The 19,361-nt window shown below is 39.1% G+C and overlaps 1 non-coding gene across 1 annotated transcript; it reads right to left on the reverse strand.

The window, feature by feature from the left end:
- Positions 1 to 601: 601 nt before the first annotated feature.
- Positions 602 to 707, reverse strand: LOC112428553 (small nucleolar RNA U13). The gene has a single exon (XR_003020558.1). It is a non-coding gene; the product is annotated as a small nucleolar RNA U13 (small nucleolar RNA).
- Between the last annotated feature and the right edge of the window lie 18,654 nt (positions 708 to 19,361).

Genomic DNA, 19,361 nt, shown 5'->3' on the forward strand with positions numbered 1-19,361 from the left:
TTTTTTTTTTTCTAGTTCCTTAAGGTTTAAAAATCAGATCATTGATTTTAGATCTTTCCTTTTTAACATTAGCATTTATAGCTATAAATTTCACTTTTAACACTGCTTCTGTTACATTTCATAAGTTTTGGTATATTGTGTTTTCATTTTCTGTTGTATCAAGATATTTTCTCTTTTTGTGTGTGAACATACTTTAAAATTTCCCTTCTGATTTTCTCTGTAGCTCATTTATTGTTTAAGAGTGTGTAAATTTCCACATATTTATGCATTTTCCAGTTTTCCTTTTGCTATTGATTTGTTTCATTCCATTGTGATCAGTAAGGATACTTGATATGAGTTAAATCTTTTAAAATTTATTAAGACTTCTTTTTTTTTTTTTTTGCCTAGCATGTGGTTTACCCTGGACCATGTTCTATGTACACTTGAGAAAAATGTATATTCTGCTATTGTTGATGGAGTGTTCTGTATATGTCTGTTAGGTCCAATTGGTTTGTAGTGTTGCTCATGCCCTTTATTTCCTTATTGATCTGTCAGTTCTATCCATTTTTGATATGGAGATATATATATATATATGCACACACACACACACGCACCCATAACACATCAGATGGGGTAATGTGCCAATGTTGTAAGAAAGTTTTAGAGAGGCACATCTCATACATGAGTGTGAAAACCCAATCATCATACTTATGAACTATGAAATGTATGAACACTCCATCAACAACAGCAGAATATACATTTTAATGATAAGTTTTGATTCCTTTTGGTGTATATTCTATAACCATTTTCTTCATTGTTATCGGGGGATTACATAAAATATTCTAAATATAAAACAATCTATTTTGAATCGATACCAACTTAATCTTGATTGCATACAAAAAGTAATCTTTACAGCTCTACCCCACATTTTAATGTCATTTATATTATAAACTACCCCTTTATATATTGTGTGCCCATCAAAATAGATTTATAATTATTTTAATGCATTTGTATCTTCAATACTGTGGCAAATATGAAGTTCCTGATTCTTAGGTGGATTCTTAAATTATTCATTGTAAACTATAAATTTTCTTCTAAGTACTATTTTAGCTGTATTTCCCAAATATTCATATGTTTTGGTTTCATTTTCATTAAGTTTTAAAGTTTTTTATTTTATTTTATTTTGTTTTTTAGAGATGAGGTCTTGGCTGTGTTGCCCAGGCTGGAGTGCAGTGGCTATCCACAAGGGCAATCATAGTGTACTGCCAGACTCTAACTCCTGACCTCAAGCAATTCTTCCATGTTGGCCTCCCAGGTAACTGGGAATATAGGCACATACCACTGTGCCCAGCTCTAATTTTCATTAACTTTAAAATATTTACTTGTTAATATTGTAATTTATTTCTTTACTCATTTATTATTTAGAAATATGTTTTTAAATTTTTAAATATTTGAGGGATTCCAGATATTTTATTGTTATTGATTTCTAATTTAATTCCATTGCATAATTGCATAATTTCAGTTCTTTAATATTTATTGGAACTTGTTTTATGACCTAGCATATATTCTAGCATATATTCTGTGTTGTTGAAATTTCCATATGCCCTGAAAGGGAATGTGTATTCCACAATTATTCAGTGGAGTAGTCTATAAATGTTAATTATGTTCAGTTGCTTGACTGTGTTAAGTGTTTTGTAGCCTCACTGATTTACTGTCTACTTATTCTTTCAGTTATTGAGACAAAAGTGTCAAAATATCCAGCTATAATTATGAATTATTTTATTTGTTTTAAAAATCATATTAGTAAAGTTTGCATTGTTTGATTGTTTGATATTAATATACCCATTCCAGCTTTATTACCTTTTTTTTTTTTTTGTCACAGAGTCTCACTCTGTCACCTAGGCTGGAGTACAGTAGTACAAACATAGTTCACTGCACTTTGACCTCCTGGGCTTAAGTAATTTTCCCACCTCAGCCTGCTGAGTAGCTGGGATGACAGGCACACATCCATGTGCCTGGCTAATTTTTACAATTTTTTTATAGCGATGAGGTCTCACCGTGTTGCTTAGGTTGGCCCCAACCTCCTAGGTTCAAACAATCCTCCCTGCCTTGGCCTCCCAAAGTATTGGGATTACAGGTGTGAGCTACCACACCTGGCCTCCAGCTTTAGTATCTTTAATGTTTGCATCATATATCTTTTTCTATATTTTTATACTTATTTGCGTTTTAAAATTTAAAGTGAGTTTTTTGAATTCAGTATATAGTGTGTGTGTGTGTGTATATATATATATATACACACACACACACACTATATATATATAGGATTTTGAATTCAATATGAAGCATGACCAATGGGTCATGCTTTAAAAAATTTAATTTGGTATCTGCCTTTTAATTAAAATATTTAGATCATTTACATTTAATATAATAAACAAAAAAGTTGGATTTAAGTCTGCCATCTTGATTTTTTTATTTAAATTTTTTTTCATTTTTTTTATTTCTTAGATCTACCTCATTGTCTGACATTTGTTCTTTATTTCCTTCATCTGCTCTTTACTCTTTATCCATCTCTGTTTTTTGGCCTTTGATATGGTTTGGATGTTGTCCCCTCTAAATCTCATGTTGAATTTAAATCCCCAATGTTGGAAGTTGGGCCTGGTGAGAGATGTTTCAGTCATGGGGGTGGACACCTCATGGTTTAGTGCTATCCTTGCAATAGTGAGTGAGTTCTTACAAGATATGGTTGCTTAAAAGTGTGTAGCCACTCCCTCCACTCCAACTCTTTCTTTTTCCTGCTCTGGTCATGTGATATGTCTGCTTCTGCTTCGCCTTTGAACATGAGTAAAAGCTTCCTGAGGTCTCACCAGAAACTGAGCAGATGCCCAGCACCATGCTTCCTGTACAGCCTACAGAACTATGAACCAATTAAATCTCTTTTCTTTATAAATTATCCAGTCTTAGGTGTTTCTTTATAGTAATGCAAGAATAGCCAACACAGCCTTCTTTTGATTGAGCGTTTTTCTATTCCATTTTATCTGCTAATGTCTTATTAACTAAATATGTTTTAAACAGCTTTCTTGTAGTTACTCTAGGGCTTAAAATGTATATCAATAGCAGGGCACAGTGGCTGACATCTGTAATCCCAGCACTTTGAGAGGGTGAGTTAGGTGGATCACTTGAGGCCAGGAGTTTGAGACCAGCCTGGCCAAAATAGTGAAACACTATTTCTACTAAAAAAAGAAAAAAAATTAGCTCAGCATGGTGGCGTGTACCTGTGGTACCAGCTACTTGGGAGGTTGAGGCAGGAGAATCGCTTGAACCCATAAGGCAGAGGCTACAGTGAGCTGAGATCACACCGCTGTACTCCAGCTTGGGCAACAAAGTGAGACTCTGTCTCAAAATAAATAAATAAATAATACATCAATATCACAGACTAGCTTCAAATATTATATCATTTAATGCACAATATAAGAGTTTTACAATAATATACTTCAATCTCTCCCTCTCATACTTTGTGCACATACTTTATGTCTTATATGTTACAAATCCCCAAATATATTGTTATAATTTTTGCTTCAGTCAATTATCTTTAATAAAACTTACAAGTGAAAAGAAAGTCTTTCATATTTACCCATATATTTACCATTTCTAGCACTTTTTATTCTTTTTTTTATATGCAAACTTTTATTTCAGTAATTTTCCACTGCTTGAAGCACTTCCTTTAATTTTTTTTTTTTTTTTTGACTTTTAAAAAGTTTGTTTTAAGTTCCAGGATACATGTGCAGGAGGTGCAGGTTTGTTACACAGGTAAACATGTGCCATGGTGGTTTGCTGCACCTATCCACCCATCACCTAGGTGTTAAGCCCCACATGCATTAGTTATTTATCCTGATGCTCTCTCTCCCCCAACTCTCAACAGGCCCCAATGTGTGTCATTTCCCTCCCTGTGTCCATGTGTTCTCATTGTTCAGCTGCCCCTTATAAGTGAGAACATGTGGTGGGTGGTTTTCTGTTCCTGTGTTAGTTTGCTGAGGATGATGGCTCCCAGTTCCATCCATGTCCCTGCAAAGGACATGATCACATACCTTTTTATGGCTGCATAGTATTCCATGGTGTATATGTACCACATTTTCTCCATCCAGTCTATCATTGATGGGTGTTTTGGTTGATTTCATGTTTTTGCTATTGTGAATAGTGCTGCAAGGAACATATATGTGCATGCATCTTTATAATAGAATTATATATATATATATATATATATTTTTTTTTTTTTTAAATCATACTTTAAGTTCTAGGATACCTGTGCACAACATGCAGATTTGTTACATAGGTATACATGTGCCGTGTTGGTTTGCTGCACCCGTCAACTCATCATTTACCCTAGGCATTTCTCCAAATGCTATCCTGTCCCCAGCCCCCCACCCCCTGACAGGCCCCGGCGTGTGATGTTCCCTACCCTGTGTCAATGTTTTCTCATTGTTCAATTCTCGTCTATGAGTGAGAACATGTGGTGTTTGGTTTTCTGTCCTTGTGATAGTTTGCTGAGAATGATGGTTTCCAGCTTCATCCATGTCCCTGCAAAGGACATGAACTCATCCTTTTTTATGGCTGCATAGTATTCCATGGTGTATATATGCCACATTTTCTTTTTATTTATTTACTTATTTATTTATTTTTTTATTATACTTTAAGTTCTAGAGTACATGTGCACAATGTGCAAGTTTGTTACATATGTATACATGTGCCATGTTGGTGTGCTGCACCCATTAACTCGTCATTTATGTTAGGAATGTCTCCTAATGCTATCCCTCCCCCTTTCTCCCACCCCATGACAGGTCCAGTGTGTGATAATCCCCACCCTGTGTCCAAGTGTTCTCGTTGTTCAATTCCCACCTATAAGTGAGAACATACGGTGTTTGATTTTCTGTCCTTGCGATAGTTTGCTCAGAATGATGGTTTCCAGCTTCATCCATGTCCCTACAAAGGACGTGAACTCATCCTTTTTTATGGCTGCATAGTCTTCCATGGTGTATATATGCCACATTTTCTTAATCCAGTCTATCACTGATGGACATTTGGGTTGGGTCCAAGTCTTTGCTATTGTGAATAGTGCCGCAATAAACATATGTGTGCATGTGTCTTTATAGCAGCATGATTTATAATCCTTTGGGTATATACCCAGTAATGGGATGGCTGGGTCAAATGGTAATTCTAGTTCTAGATCCTTGAGGAATTGCCACATTGTCTTCCACAATGGTTGAACTAGTTTACACTCCCACCAACAGTGTAAAAGTGTTCCTATTTCTCCACATCCTCTCCAGCATCTGTTGTTTCCTGACTTTTTAATGATCACCATTCTAACTGGTGTGAGATGGTATCTCATTGTGGTTTTGATTTGCATTTCTCTGATGACCAGTGATGATGAGCATTTTTTCATGTGTGTGTTGGCTGCATAAATGTCTTCTTTTGAGAAGCGTCTGTTCATATCCTTTGCCCACTTTTTGATGGGGTTGTTTTTTTCTTGTAAATTTGCTGAAGTTCTTTGTAGATTCTGGATATTAGCCCTTTGTCAGATGGGTAGATTGCAAAATTTTTCTGCCATTCTGTAGGTTGCCTGTTCACTCTGATGGTAGTTTCTTTTGCTGTGCAGAAGCTCTTTAGTTTAATTGGATCCCATTTGTCAATTTTAGCTTTTGTTGCCATTGCTTTTGGTGTTTTAGTGATAAAGTCCTTGCCCATGCCTATATCCTTAATGGTATTGACTAGGTTTTCTTCTGGGTTTTTATGGTTTTAGGTCTTACATTTAAGTTTTTAATCTATCTTGAGTTAATTTTTGTATAAGGTGTAAGGAAGGGATCCAGTTTCAGCTTTCTACACATGGCTAGCCAGTTTTCCCAACACCATTTATTAAATAGGGAATCTTTTCCCCATTTCTTATTTTTTTCAGATTTGTCAAAGATCAGATGGTTGTAGATGTGTCATGTTATTTCTGAGGCCTGTGTTCTGTTCTGTTGGTCTACATATCTGTTTTGGTACCAGTTCCATGCTGTTTTGGTTACTATAGCATTATAGTATAGTTTGAAGTCAGGTAGTGTGATGCCTCCAGCTTTGTTCTTTTTGCTTAGGATTGTCTTGGCTATGTGGACTCTTTTTTGGTTCCATATGAACTTTCAAGTCATTTTTTCCAATTCTGTGAAGAAAGTCATTGGTAGCTTCATGGGGATGGAATTGAATCTATAAATACCTTGAAATGTATACATACCTTGGGCAGCATGGCCATTTTCATATATTGATTCTTCCCATCCATGAGCATGGAATGTTCTTCCACTTGTTTGTGACCTCTTTTATTTCGTTGAGCAGAGGTTTGTAGTTCTCCTTGAAGAGGTCCTTCACATCCCTTGTAAGTTGTATTCCCAGGTACTTTATTCTCTTTGTAGCAATTGTGAATGGGAGTTCACTCATGATTTGGCTTTCTGTCTGTTATTGGTGTATAGGAATGCTTATGATTTTTGCACATTGATTTTGTATCCTGAGGCTTTGCTGAAGTTGCTTATCAGCTTAAGGAGATTTTGGGCTGAGATCATGGGGTTTTCTAAATATACAATCATGTCATCTGCAAACGGGGACAATTTGGCACCCTCTTTTCCTAACTGAATACCCTTTATTTCTTTCTCTTGTCTAATTGCACTGGCCAGAACTTCCAACACTATGTTGAATAGGAGTGGTGAGAGAGGGCATCCTTGTCTTGTGCCGGTTTTCAAATGGAATGCTTCCAGTTTTTGCCCATTCAGTATGATGCTGTCTGTGGGTTTGTCATAAATAGCTCTTATTATTTTGAGATATGTTCCATCAATACCTAGTTTATTGAGAGTTTTTAGCATGAAGGCTGTTGAATTTTGTCGAAGGCCTTTTCTGCATCTATTGAGATAATCATGTGCATTTTGTCTTTGGTTCTGTTTATGCGATGGATTACATTTATTGATTTGAGTATGTTGAACCAGTCTTGCATCCCAGGGATGAAGCCGACTTGATCATGGTGGATAAGCTTTTTGATGTGCTGCTGGATTCGGTTTGCCGGTATTTCACCGAGGATTTTCACATCGATGTTCATCAGGGATATTGGCCTAAAATTCTCTTTTTTTGTTGTGTCTCTGCCAGGCTTTGGTATCAGGATGATGCTGGCCTCATAGAATGAGTTAGGGAGGATTCCCTCTTTTTCTATTGATTGGAATAGTTTCAGAAGGAATGGTACCAGCTCCTCTTTGTACCTCTTGTAGAATTTGGCTGTGAATCTGTCTGGTCCCAAATTTTTTTGGTTCGTAGGCCGTTAATTATTGCCTCAATTTCAGAACCTGTTATTGATCTATTCAGAGATTCAACTTCTTCCTGGTTTAGTCTTGGGAGGGTATATGTATCCAGGAATTTATCAATTTCTTCTAGATTTTCTAGTTTATTCATGTAGAGGTGTTTATAGTATTCTCTGATGGCAGTTTGTATTTCTGTTGGTTGGGTGGTGATACCCCCTTTAGCATTTTTTATTGTTTCTATTTGATTCTTCTGTCTTCTTCTTTATTAGTTTTGCTAGCAGTCTATCCATTTTGTTGATCTTTTCAGAGAACCAGCTCCTGGATTCACTGAGTTTTTGAAGGGGTATTGTGTCTCTATCTCCTTCAGTTCTGCTCTGATCTTAGTTATTTCTTGCTTTCTGCTAGCTTTTGAATGTGTTTGCTCTTGCTTCTCTAGTTCTTTTAATTGTGATGTTAGTGTTTTGATTTTAGATCTTTCCTACTTTTGCTTGTGGGCGTTTAGTGCTATAAATTTTCCTCTACACATTGCTTTAAATGTGTCCCAGAGATTCTGGTATGTTGTGTCTTTGTTCTCATTGGTTTCAAAGAACATCTTTGTTTCTGCCTTCATTTCGTTATTTACCCAGTAGTCATTCAGGAGCAGGTTGTTCAGTTTCTATGTAGTTGTGCAGTTTTGGGTGGGTTTCTTAATCCTGAGTTATAATTTGATTGCACTGTGGTCTGTGAGACAATTTGTTGTGATTTCTGTTGTTTTACATTTGCTGAGGAATGCTTTACTTCCAATTATGTGATCAATTTTAGAAAAAGTGTGATGTGGTGCTGAGAAGAATGTATAGTCTGTTGATTTGGGGTGGAGAGTTCTGTAAACGTCTATTAGGTCTGCTTGCTGCAGAGCTGAATTCAAGTCCTGGATATCCTTGTTAACCTTCTATCTTGTTGATCTGTCTAATATTGACAGTGGAGTGTTAAAGTCTCTCATTATTATTGTGTGGGAGTCTAAGTCTCTTTTTAGGTCTCTAGGGATTTGCTTTATGAATATGGGTGCTCCTGTATTGGATGCATATATATTTAGGATAGTTAGCTCTTCTTGCTGAATTGATCCCTTTACCATTATGTAATGATCTTCTTTGTCTCTTTTGATCCTTGTTGGTATAAAATCTGTTTTATCAGAGACTAGGATTGCAACCCCTGCTTTTTGTTCTTTCCATTTGCTTGGTAGATCTTCCTCCATCCCTTTATTTTGAGCCTATATGTGTCTCTGCATGTGAGATGGGTCCCCTGAATGCAGCACACTGATGGGTCTTGGCTCTTTATCCAATTTGCCAGTCTGTGTCTTTTGTTTGTTTGTTTGTTTGAGATGGAGTCTCACTCTATTGCCCATGCTGGAGTGCAGTGGCATGATCTCAGCTCACTGCAAGCTCCGCCTCCCAGGTTCACACCATTCTCCTGCCTCAGCCTCCTGAGCAGCTGGGACTACAGGTGGCTGCCACCACGCCTGGCTAATTTGTTATATTTTTAATAGAGATGGGGTTTCACCATGTCAGCCAGGATGGTCTTGATCTCCTGACCTCGTGATCTGCCCGCCTCGGCCTCCCAAAGTGCTGGGATTACAGACGTGAGTCACCGTACCCACCCTGGTCTGTGTCTTTTAATTGGGGTATTTAGCCCATTTACATTTAAGGTTAATATTGTTATGTGTGAATTTGATCCTGTCATTATGATGTTAGCTGGTTATTTTGCCCATTAATTGATGCAGTTTATTCATAGCATCAATGGTCTTTATAATTTGGCATGTTTTTACAGTGGCTGATACTGGTTTTTCCTTTCTATGTTTAGTGCTTCCTTCAGGAGCTCTTGGAAGGCAGGCCTGGTGGTGACAAAATCAGCATTTGCTCATCTATAAAGAATTTTATTTCTCCTTCACTTATGAACCTTAAATTGGCTGGATATTAAATTCTGGATTGAAAATTCTTTTCTTTAAGAACGTTGAATATTGGACCCCACTCTCTTCTGGCTTGTAGGATTTCTGCTGAGAGATCCACTGTTAGTCTGATGGGCTTCTCTTTGTGGGTAACCTGACCTTTCTCTCTGGCTGCTGTTAACATTTTTTCCTTCATTTCAACCTTGGTGAATCTGACAATTGTGTATCTTGGGGTTGCTCTTGTAGAGGAGTATCTTTGTGGTGTTCTCTGTATTTCCTGAATTTGAATGTTGGCCTGCCTTTCTAAGTTGGGGAAGTTCTCCTGGATAATATCCTGAAGAATGTTTCCTAACTTGGTTCCATTCTCCCCATCACATTCAGGTACACCAGGCAAATGTAGATTTGGTCTTTTCACATAGTCTTGGAGGCTTTGTTCATTTCTTTTCATTCTTTTTTCTCTTATCTTGTCTTCTTGCTTTATTTCATTAATTTGATCTTCAATCAGTGGTATCCTTTCTTCCTCTTGATCAAATCTGCTATTGAAGCTTGTGCATACATCAGGAAGTTCTCGTGCTATGGTTTTTAGCTCCATCAGGTCATTTAAGATCTTCTCTACACTGTTTATTCTAGTTAGCCATACATCTAATCTTTTTTCAAGGTTTTCTAGCTTCCTTGCAACGGATTCGAGCATCCTCCTTTAGCTTGGAGAAGTTTGTTATTACTGACCTTCTGAAGCCTACTTCTGTCAACTTGTCAAAGTCATTCTCCATCCAGCTTTGTTCCATTGCTGGCAAGGCGCTGAGATCCTTTGGAGGAGAAGGGGCCCTCTGGTTTTTGGAATTTTCATCTTATCTGCTCTGGTTTCTCCCTATCTTTTTGGTTTTATCTACCTTTGGTCTTTGATGTTGGTGACCTACAGATGGGATTTTGGTGTGGATGTCCTTTTTCTTGATGTTGATGCTGTTCCTTTCTGTTTGTTAGTTTTCCTTCTAACAGTCAGGCCCCTCAGCTGCAGGTCTGTTGGAGTTTGCTGAAGTTCCACTCCAGACCCTGTTTGCCTGGGTATCACCAGTGGAGGTTGCAGAACAGCAAATATTGCAGAACAACAAATATTGCTGCCTGATCTTTCCTCTGGAAGCTTCATCCCAGAGGGGCACCCACCTGTATGAGATGTCTGTTGGCCCCTACTGGGAGGTGTCTCCCAGCCAGGCTACACAGGGCTCAGGGACCCACTTGAGGAGAAAGTCTGTCTGTTCTGAGAGCTCAAACGTTGTGCTGGGGGAACCACTAGTCTCTTCACAGCTGTCAGACAGGGATGTTTAAGTCTGCAGAAGTTTTCTGCTGCCTTTTGTTCAGCTATGCCCTGCCCACAGAAGTGGAGTCTATAGAGCCCATAGGCCTTGCTGAGCTGCAGTGGGCTCCATGCAGTTCAAGCTTTCCCAGTCACTTTGTTTACCTACTCAAGTCTCAGCAATGGCAGATGCCCTTCCCCATGCCGGGCTGCAGCCTAACAGGTGGATCTCAGACTACTGCGTTAGCAGTGAGTAAGGCTCTGTGGACGTGGGACCCACTGAGCCAGGCATGGGAGGGAATCTCCTGGTTGCTGTTTGCTAAGACCATGGGGAAAGCACAGTATGTGGTGGGAGTGTACTGTTTTCCCAGGTACAGTATGTCACGGCTTGTCTTGGCTAGGAAAGGGAAATCCCCAGACCCCTTGCACTTCCTGGGTGAGGCAACACCCTGCCCTGCTTTCGCTCACTCTCCATGGGCAGCACCCACTGTCCAACCAGTCCCAGTTAGATGAACCAGGTACCTCAGTTGGAAATGCAGAAATCACCCGTCTTCTGCGTCAACCTCACTGGGAGCTGCAGACCGGAGCTCTTTCTATTCTGCCATCTTGGAAGTGACCCCTTTAATATTTTTTGTAGTGTAGATATGCTAGTGATGAATTATCCTTAGCTTTTGCTTTTCTGAAAATGTTTTTATTTGTCTTCCTTTTTTTTTTCTTTAGATGGAATCTCGCTCTGTCATCTAGGCTGGAATGCAGTGGCATGATCTCAGCTCAGTACAACCTCCACCTCCAGAGTTCAAGCGATTCTCCTGCCTCAGCCTCCTGAGTAGCTAGGATTACAGATTCCTGCCACCACACTCAGCTAATTTTTGTGTTTTTTAGTAGAGACAGGGATTTCACCATGTTGGCCAGGCTGGTCTCAAATGCCTGACCTCAACTGATCTGTCCACCTTGGCCTCCAAAGTGCTGGGATTACAGGTTTGATCCACTGTGCTGGGCCTGCCTTCATTTTTGAGATATATTTTTACTGTATATAGAATCCTAAGTTGATAATTATTTTTTTCTCTTAGTATTTTAAAGATGTTACCTCCTTTCTGGATTTCTGATGAGAGGTCTGAAGTCATTTTCATCTTTGTTCCTCTGTACACGATGAGTCATTTTTTCCCTTCTGGCTTTCAGGAATTTGATTAAGATGTGCCTTGATGTGCTTTGCTTTATATTCATTTTGTTTGAGGTTTGTTGAGCTTCTTGGATCTGTCTTTTCTGATTTTCATCAAATTTGCAAAAAAAAAAAAAAGTTGGCATTATTTCTTCCAAAGTTTTCTTGTGCTTCCTTATATACCCCTTTCTCTGGGACTCCAATTATATGTCTATTAAACTGTTTGATTTTGTTCCATGGGATATTAAGACAGTTCATTTTTATAGTTTTTTATTTTGTTTTGTGCCTTATTTTGGCTAATTGCTATTGTTACTTCTTCAATTACATATTTTCTTCTGCAATATCTAATATCCAGTTATTCCTATCCAGTGAAAGTTTCTCTTGAACTGTTGTGTTTTTCATTTCTGATATTTCTACTTAAAACAGTAACTTCCACTTTTCTCTTCCTTATGCTTGTGCTTTTCTTTTAACTAGTTAAGCATTTTGAATACATTTATAAAAGCTCTTTTAACACCTTTGTTTGTTAATTATGTAAGTTTTGTCATTTCTAGATCTGTTTCCATTGATTAATTTTTTTCTTAAATTTTAGTTTTAAATTGAAAAATATTATTTATTTATTTTTGAGATAGTGTCCTGCTCTTTCATTCAGGCTGGAGTGCAGTGGTATGATCTTGGCTTAGTGCAGCCTCAGCCTCCTGGGCTCAAGCAGTCTTCCCACCTCAGCTTCCCAAGTAGCTAGGACTACAGGCATACACCATGATGGCTTGGTAGTTTTGTTTATTTTTTGTAGAGATGAGGCCTCACTATGTTGCTCAGGCTTGTCTTAAACCCCTGGGCTCAAGCAATCTACTTGTGTCAGTCTTCCAAAGTGCTGGGAATACAGGAGTGAGCCTCTGGATGCCTGGCCTTTTTCCTTATTTTGAGTCAATCACATTTTCTTACTGCTACGCATGTCTAGTTGTTTTGTGCTGAATACTAGACACTGTAAATTTTGCATCATTAAGTACTACATTTTGCTATGATCTGTTAAAGAGTGTTGGACTTTGTTCTGGCAGGCAGTTAAGGCAGGAAGTTAGTTTGATTCTTTTGAGGCTTGTTTTAAAATGCTTCTTTCAGAACTTTTTTTGTGCTTCATTGTCTACCTGGCTTTCTTCTAGGATTGGTTTAGCACTATTAGTAACACCTAGTCATTTTTGGCCCTCTATTAAAGACCTCATGAATTCAGTGAGGTCTGTCCACTATTGCTGGTGAGAACTTGAATAATTCTGGGCCCAGGATGAGCTATGGGAATTATCTGGCTTATATCTCTTTGCTAATTATTCTTTCCTCAGAGTTTGTCCTTCCCCCATATGCAGTCTCACCATATGCAGTTTGATATCTGGCCAAAGACTCAGAGGAATCCTCATGCAGATGTTTGGAGCTTGTTTTATGATAGCTCCATGATAAAATGACTCATTCTTCCTCCTTCACATTCTGCATCATACATTTTAGCTATCTTAACCTCATTAAACTCCAACCTCTATGTCCTCAATTCAACAATATCTACTGTGTTTTATTTAGGTTTCCTTTCCCTGTGCCACCAGAAATTGACCCTAGACAGAAAGCAGGAGTGATCATGGACTTCACCTTATTTTTCACCTTATTCATTTCCCTTTTCTCAGGAACCACAGTCTAATTTTGTTTTATTCTATGTTTTACTTTTTGGAGACAGAGCCTTGATATGTTGCCCTGGTTGGAGTGTAATGGTACCATCTCGGCTTATCACAACCTCTGCCTGCCAGGATCAAATGATTCTCTTGCCTCATCTTCTTGACTAGCTGCAACTACAAGTATGCGCCAAGACTAGTCTCGAACTCCTGGGCCCAAGTGATCTGCCCGCCTCAACCTCCCAAAGTGCTGAGATTACAGGTGTGAGCCACCATGCCCAGCCAGTAACTACAGTCTTTTGTTGCGATTTGTCTAATATTTGAAAACTGTTTTTTTTTTCAGATATTTTGTAGTGTTTCCTAATTGTTGATGGTGGGAAAGTAAGTCTAGACATTGTTATTCCCTCATAGCTGGAAGTGCATTATGGGGCTGGTACTTTTTTTTTCCTATTATTCTCCCTCAGGTTCAGTCCTGTATCACTCCCTTTCTGATTATACAGCCACCTCCTTAACTCACCAACCCATCTGCCTAGTGGGTCTGTGTTTATTTTTTTCTTGTTTCTCCCTTGTTTCATGTTTCATCCTGCTACTCTCATGTTTAAAAACATTTAGTAGCTCCTGGGATGAACATATGTTGTTTTTCCTGTTCTTTTGTTTTTTCCTTAGGGAACCATTCTTCCTCCATTTCGTTCCAATGGAAATGTCAGTTTCTATCTTTTGCCCCAAGACCATCCATTCTATGGTAACTAGACAATCTTGGTACCTCCTTTCACAGCCATAGCGATCATTCCAGGAGTAGATAGTGTCAATCATAGTCTTCAATAGCACTATTATAGGGACATAGACAGAGATGCATGCTCTCTGGCTTGGCATGTTAAGCTGGGAGAATGTGAATTTGGGTCAATTAAAGATCATTTCCCTCTGCCTTATGGAGAAAGACTAACTACTCTGGGAGAGAATGAAATCAACCCATTGAGTGAAGAAAGGCAAATGGATAGAGATAGAAAAATAAAATAGAAAAATAAAAATATTGGGATATCCCTAGATCCACCTGTGCACAAAGCTAGCAAATCCCCACCTTTCCCTGTTCTTTGAACCAATTAATTTTCATTTTGCTTAGTCTAGTTTGAGCTGAGATTTTCTTACTTATATTTGAAAGAATTTGGTTTAAGACAGCCCCCTCTGTTTTTGTAACAAAGTGTAGCTCCAGGGAAGCTACTCACTGACCCCAGAAGCCTTCCCTGCTTTTGGTACTTTATGCTGACATTCCTACCAGGCATACCATGCTACGCTTATCAAAATGCGAATCAGAACATGTCTTGGTACCGTGGAAAGAACTCAAGCTCAGAGTCAGAAATACCTGGGTTAAAGATTTTTTGCTGCCTATTAGCTGTGTGAGCTGGAAAGTTACTGCACATGCTCTATTTTCTTCCCAATAAAGATGGAAGGAAGAGGGGAGGAAGTAGGCAAGCCCATAGTACCAGTGAGGATTAGGTTTAATCATATAGAACTGGAAACCTAAGAATTCTTTGAGAACATAGAAGTTTGTTTCTTTGTCATGTAAATTAATTGGAGGTAACTGATTCAGGAGGCTTCACAAAGCCATCAGGCAGCCACTCCTTCTAACTTTTTCCTTCACCATCCTAACATATGACTTCTATTCTCAAAGTTCTTCCCTGCAGAATTGATGTGTTTCACCCACCCAGGTCCACAGAGAAATGGTTAGGAAATTTTCGTCTCAGAAGGGAGTTTTTCTGTGCTCCTATGGTTCACGCCAGTTAGCAGAATCTATCTAAGCAGGAAGTTGGATGCTTTCTGAATTTCCAATAAATGGGAAGAGATTCCATAAAAGACTATGTGATAGTATATGGGCAAAAGAAAAACCTGAGTTCACACAGATGCCTGGCATCTCAAAGTTCCCCTTCTCCCCATCTGCCATGATTCTTCCTATTCCTCTAGCATCCTTTTTTGGCCTCTTCTTTCCCATAACTTCATCCTTCCTAGCCTCTTGTTTCTCACTCCTCTAGTCCCACCTCCCCTAATCTATCTTCATGTCAGAGCAAGAGATGTCTTCCCAAAATACAATTTTGTTACCTGCTTTTCTGTTTTGGTGACTTGGAGGGTTTGTTTTGCATCATGGGTGCTAGGTTTCTGTCACTAGGACCGGTTTCATCAGGATCCATAGCCCCTAGGATTCTGGAATAATGTAATTTAAGAGGTTAGGACAAAGACTACTTGACAGCCTCTTAGGAGATTTTTATGGATACTGAACAAGTATCACGTCTTTGGAGTTAGTTAAGCCTGAACCACAGAGTCAGGGTGGTCTAAGCTGTGCTGCACTATCAACTCTGAAATCTCAGTGGGTTGATTCAGCAAAAGTGTATTTTTTGCCTATGTTAAGTAGGCAATGTGTGCGAGCAAGGGGTTCTTCCCCACACAGACACTCAGGGACCAGAGTCTACACCATCTTATAGAGGCACTTCCTTGAACATGTAATCCTCTCAGCGCCTGCAGCAGAAGAGAGCACTGGAGAGAGCCTGTCCTTGGCGTTAGTTCTTCTTCCCTAATTAGAGTGTAAGTCACTTCAGGGCAGGGACTGTGTCTTATATTCGTCTATTTATTTTTTCTGTCAGAAATCTGGGCAGAAGATGGTATTAAGGTATGGTTTGGCTAAGAACCCAGGAAAACCAAAATTCTACCCGTTCTTTCTGACCAAGACCCTGGGAAAAAGGAACTAGGACAAATGGGAAACTAGCACTTGCTTCCAAATGCCGAGGACTCTGGTGCTGGACCCCATGGCATGGACTAACCCTTACACTTACCCTTCCATGAAATGTAGTTGAGTGTGGCCAGGCACGGTGGCGAGTGCCTGTACTCCCAGCACTTTGGGAGGCCTAGGCGGGTGGATCACTTGAGGCCAGGAGTTTGAGACCAGCCTGGCCAGCCTGGTGAAGCCCCGTCTCTACTAAAAATACAAAAATTAACTGGGTGTGGGCCAGGCATGGTGGCTCACGTCTGTAATCCCAGCACTTTGGGAAGCTGAAGTGGGTGGATCACCTGAGCTCAGGAGTTTGAGACCAGCCTGGGCAACATGGTGAAACCCCAGCTCTAGAAATAAATGAAAAAACAAAAATTACCTGGGCGTGCTAAGGCACGCCTGTAGTCCTAGCTATTTGGGAGGCAGAGGTGGGGGGATTGCTTGAACCCAGGAGGTGGAGGTTGCAGTGAGCTGAGATCATGCCAGTGCACTGCACTCCAGCCTGAGCGACAGAGCAAAACCCTGTCAAAAAAAAAAAAAAAAAAAAAAAGAAAAGAAAAGAAAAGAAAAAAATGTAGTTGAGTGCCAGATCTGCTCTGCCTATGTGGTCAAGACCTGAAGAGGAAAGACTGATCCATTCCACCCCTTCCAGAACCAGAAGACTGTAATCAGAGAGTGGAATTGTGAGAATGGAAGCACCAATTTCCAGCATCTGGTACCAGGCTGGCTTAGTGCTATGCCAGGGCTGGTGCCATGTGGGAGAAAAGGCAGGAGGTAAGATGGGCGGCTGAGTCTTATCCATCAGGGACTCACTCTGTTTCCTTACTCTCTTGTATGCACAGACCTCCTAACACAGTGCCTTCACCCTTCAGCCCAATAAGTGTTCACAAAACTGACTAGACCATGGAAATTCCTTCTCCTTGGGCAACTGAAGAAGAGGATAAAGAGAAAGAAAGAAGAAGTCTTGAATGTTTTCCTTTCAAGGCAATATATTACTTACTTAATGTTAGAATTAACTAATTAAAAAACCTCTTAGCTTCTCCTATGGGCCAGCCATTCTTCAAAGTTGCCATATCAGGACTGGAGGCAAATAATAAATATCCAATGGTATAACAGGCCACAGTTTTTACTATCCTAGTGAAATCTGCATATTTTCAAAATTAAATCTGCTTAATTCCACCCACTAGAGTTCGCAGGTAACAACGACATAATGATGATTTCAACAGCAATGGGTATTGCTGATTCAGTGCTTATTATTACCTGTCACAATACTAACTGCAATGTACTGCTCATTTCTCACAACACACCAGAGGATGGGATGTTATTCCTCTCCATTTTGTAGATAAGATGACTGGGGTTCAGAGAGTTAAAGCATCTTACCTAAAGACACACAGCAAGTGACAAGCAAGGCCAGGTCTGCCTGGACTCACAGTCCCAGTTTCTTCTTTTGCCTCCTTGATGAAAACATCACTTTAAGGAAAATCAAGGTTTTCCTAAGTTTATCGAAACAAGGTTTGCTTTTGAAACTTCTATAATAATATTTTTAATAATATTCATAAAAAACATATCATCCTAGTACTTAATAATGCACATACTTACCATGTATTGGATGCTGTTCTAAGTACTTTACATATTTCCATTCATTGAATCTTCATAACACCACTGTGAGACAGGTACTATTATTATTCCAGTTCTTCAGATGAAGTCACAGAGGCACAAGGTTAAGTAACTTGAAGTTTTATACCTTATAAATTAAGTCTGGTTTGAATTGTCCAAACTGTCTGACAGTTAGATATACTGACAACTATAACTATTCTGTGTATAAATAAATAAAATTATACAGCCATGCCTCATTTTGTTACGCCCAAAATACTGGATTTTTTTTTTTACAGATTAAAGGTTTGTGGCAACCCTGGGTTGATCAAGTCTATCAGTGCCATTTTCCCAACAGCATGTACTTGCTTTGGCTTTGTGTTACATTTGAGTAATTCTCATAATAATTCAAATGTTTCCATTATTATTGTATCTGTTATGGTGATCTATGATCAGTGATCCTTGATGTTACTATTGTAATGGTTTTAAGGCTCCTTAAACTGCACCCAGATGAGATGAAGAACTTTGATAAGTGAGTGTGTTCTGACTCACCAATCAGCCATTCTCCTGTCTCTCTTCTCCTTGGGCCTCTCTATTCCCTGAGACACAACAATATTGAAATTAGGCCAATTAATAACACTACAATAGCCTCTAAGTGTTCTAGTGAAAAGAGGAATCTCGTGTCTCTCACTTTCAATTAAAAGCTGGAGATAACTGAGCTTAGTGAGGAAGGTACGTTGAAAGCCGAGATGGGCCAAAAGCTAGGTCTCTTGTGCCAAACAGTTAGCCAAGTTGTGAATGCAGAAGAAAAGTTCTTGAAGGAAATTAAAAGTGCCGCTCCATCGAATGCATGAATAATAAGAAAGTGAAACAGCCTTATTGCTGATATGAAGAAAGTTTTAGTTATCTGGATAGAAGATAAAACCAGCCACAACATTCCCTTAAGCCAAAGCCTAATCCAGAGTAAGGCCCTAACTCTCCTCAATTCTGTAAAGGTTGAGAGGGGTGAGGAAGCTACAGAATAAAAGTTGGAAGCTAGCAGAGCCTGGTTCATGAGGTTTTAAAAAAGATGCCATCTCCATAATATAAAAGTGCAAGGTGAAGCAGCAAGTGCTGTTGGAGAAGCTGCAGCAAGTTATCTAGAAGATCTAGCTAAGATCAATGATGAAAGTGGCTACACTAAACAACAGATTTTCAATATAGATGAAATGGCCTTCAGAAAAAGGAAAAAGATCAGATGGAAGAAGGTGCTATCTTTCATAGCTAGAAAGGAGAAGTCAGTGCCTGGCTTCAAAGCTTCAAAGGACAGGCTGAATCTCTTATTAGGGGCAAGTGCAGCTGATGACTTTAAGTTGAGGCCAGTGCTCATTTACCATTCCCCGAATCCTTGGGCCCTTAAGAAACATTTTAAATCACTTCTGCTTATGCTCGATAAATGGAACAACATAGCCTGGATGGCAGCACATCTCTTTATAGCATGGTTTACTGAATATTTTAAACCTATTGTTGAGACCTACTGCTCAGAAAAAAGTCTTTTCAAATTTTATTGCTCACTACAAATAATAACAATAAATAAAAATCAAAAAGGCTGGGTGCAGTGGCTCATACCTGTAATCCCAGCATTTTGGGAGGCCAAGGTGGAAGGATCACTTGAGCCCAGGAGTTCAAGACCAGAATGGGCAACATAGGGAGACCCTGTTTCTACAA

This window comes from Macaca nemestrina, chromosome 18, assembly GCF_043159975.1.
Source record: "Macaca nemestrina isolate mMacNem1 chromosome 18, mMacNem.hap1, whole genome shotgun sequence".
Taxonomy (NCBI): Eukaryota; Metazoa; Chordata; class Mammalia; order Primates; family Cercopithecidae; genus Macaca; species Macaca nemestrina.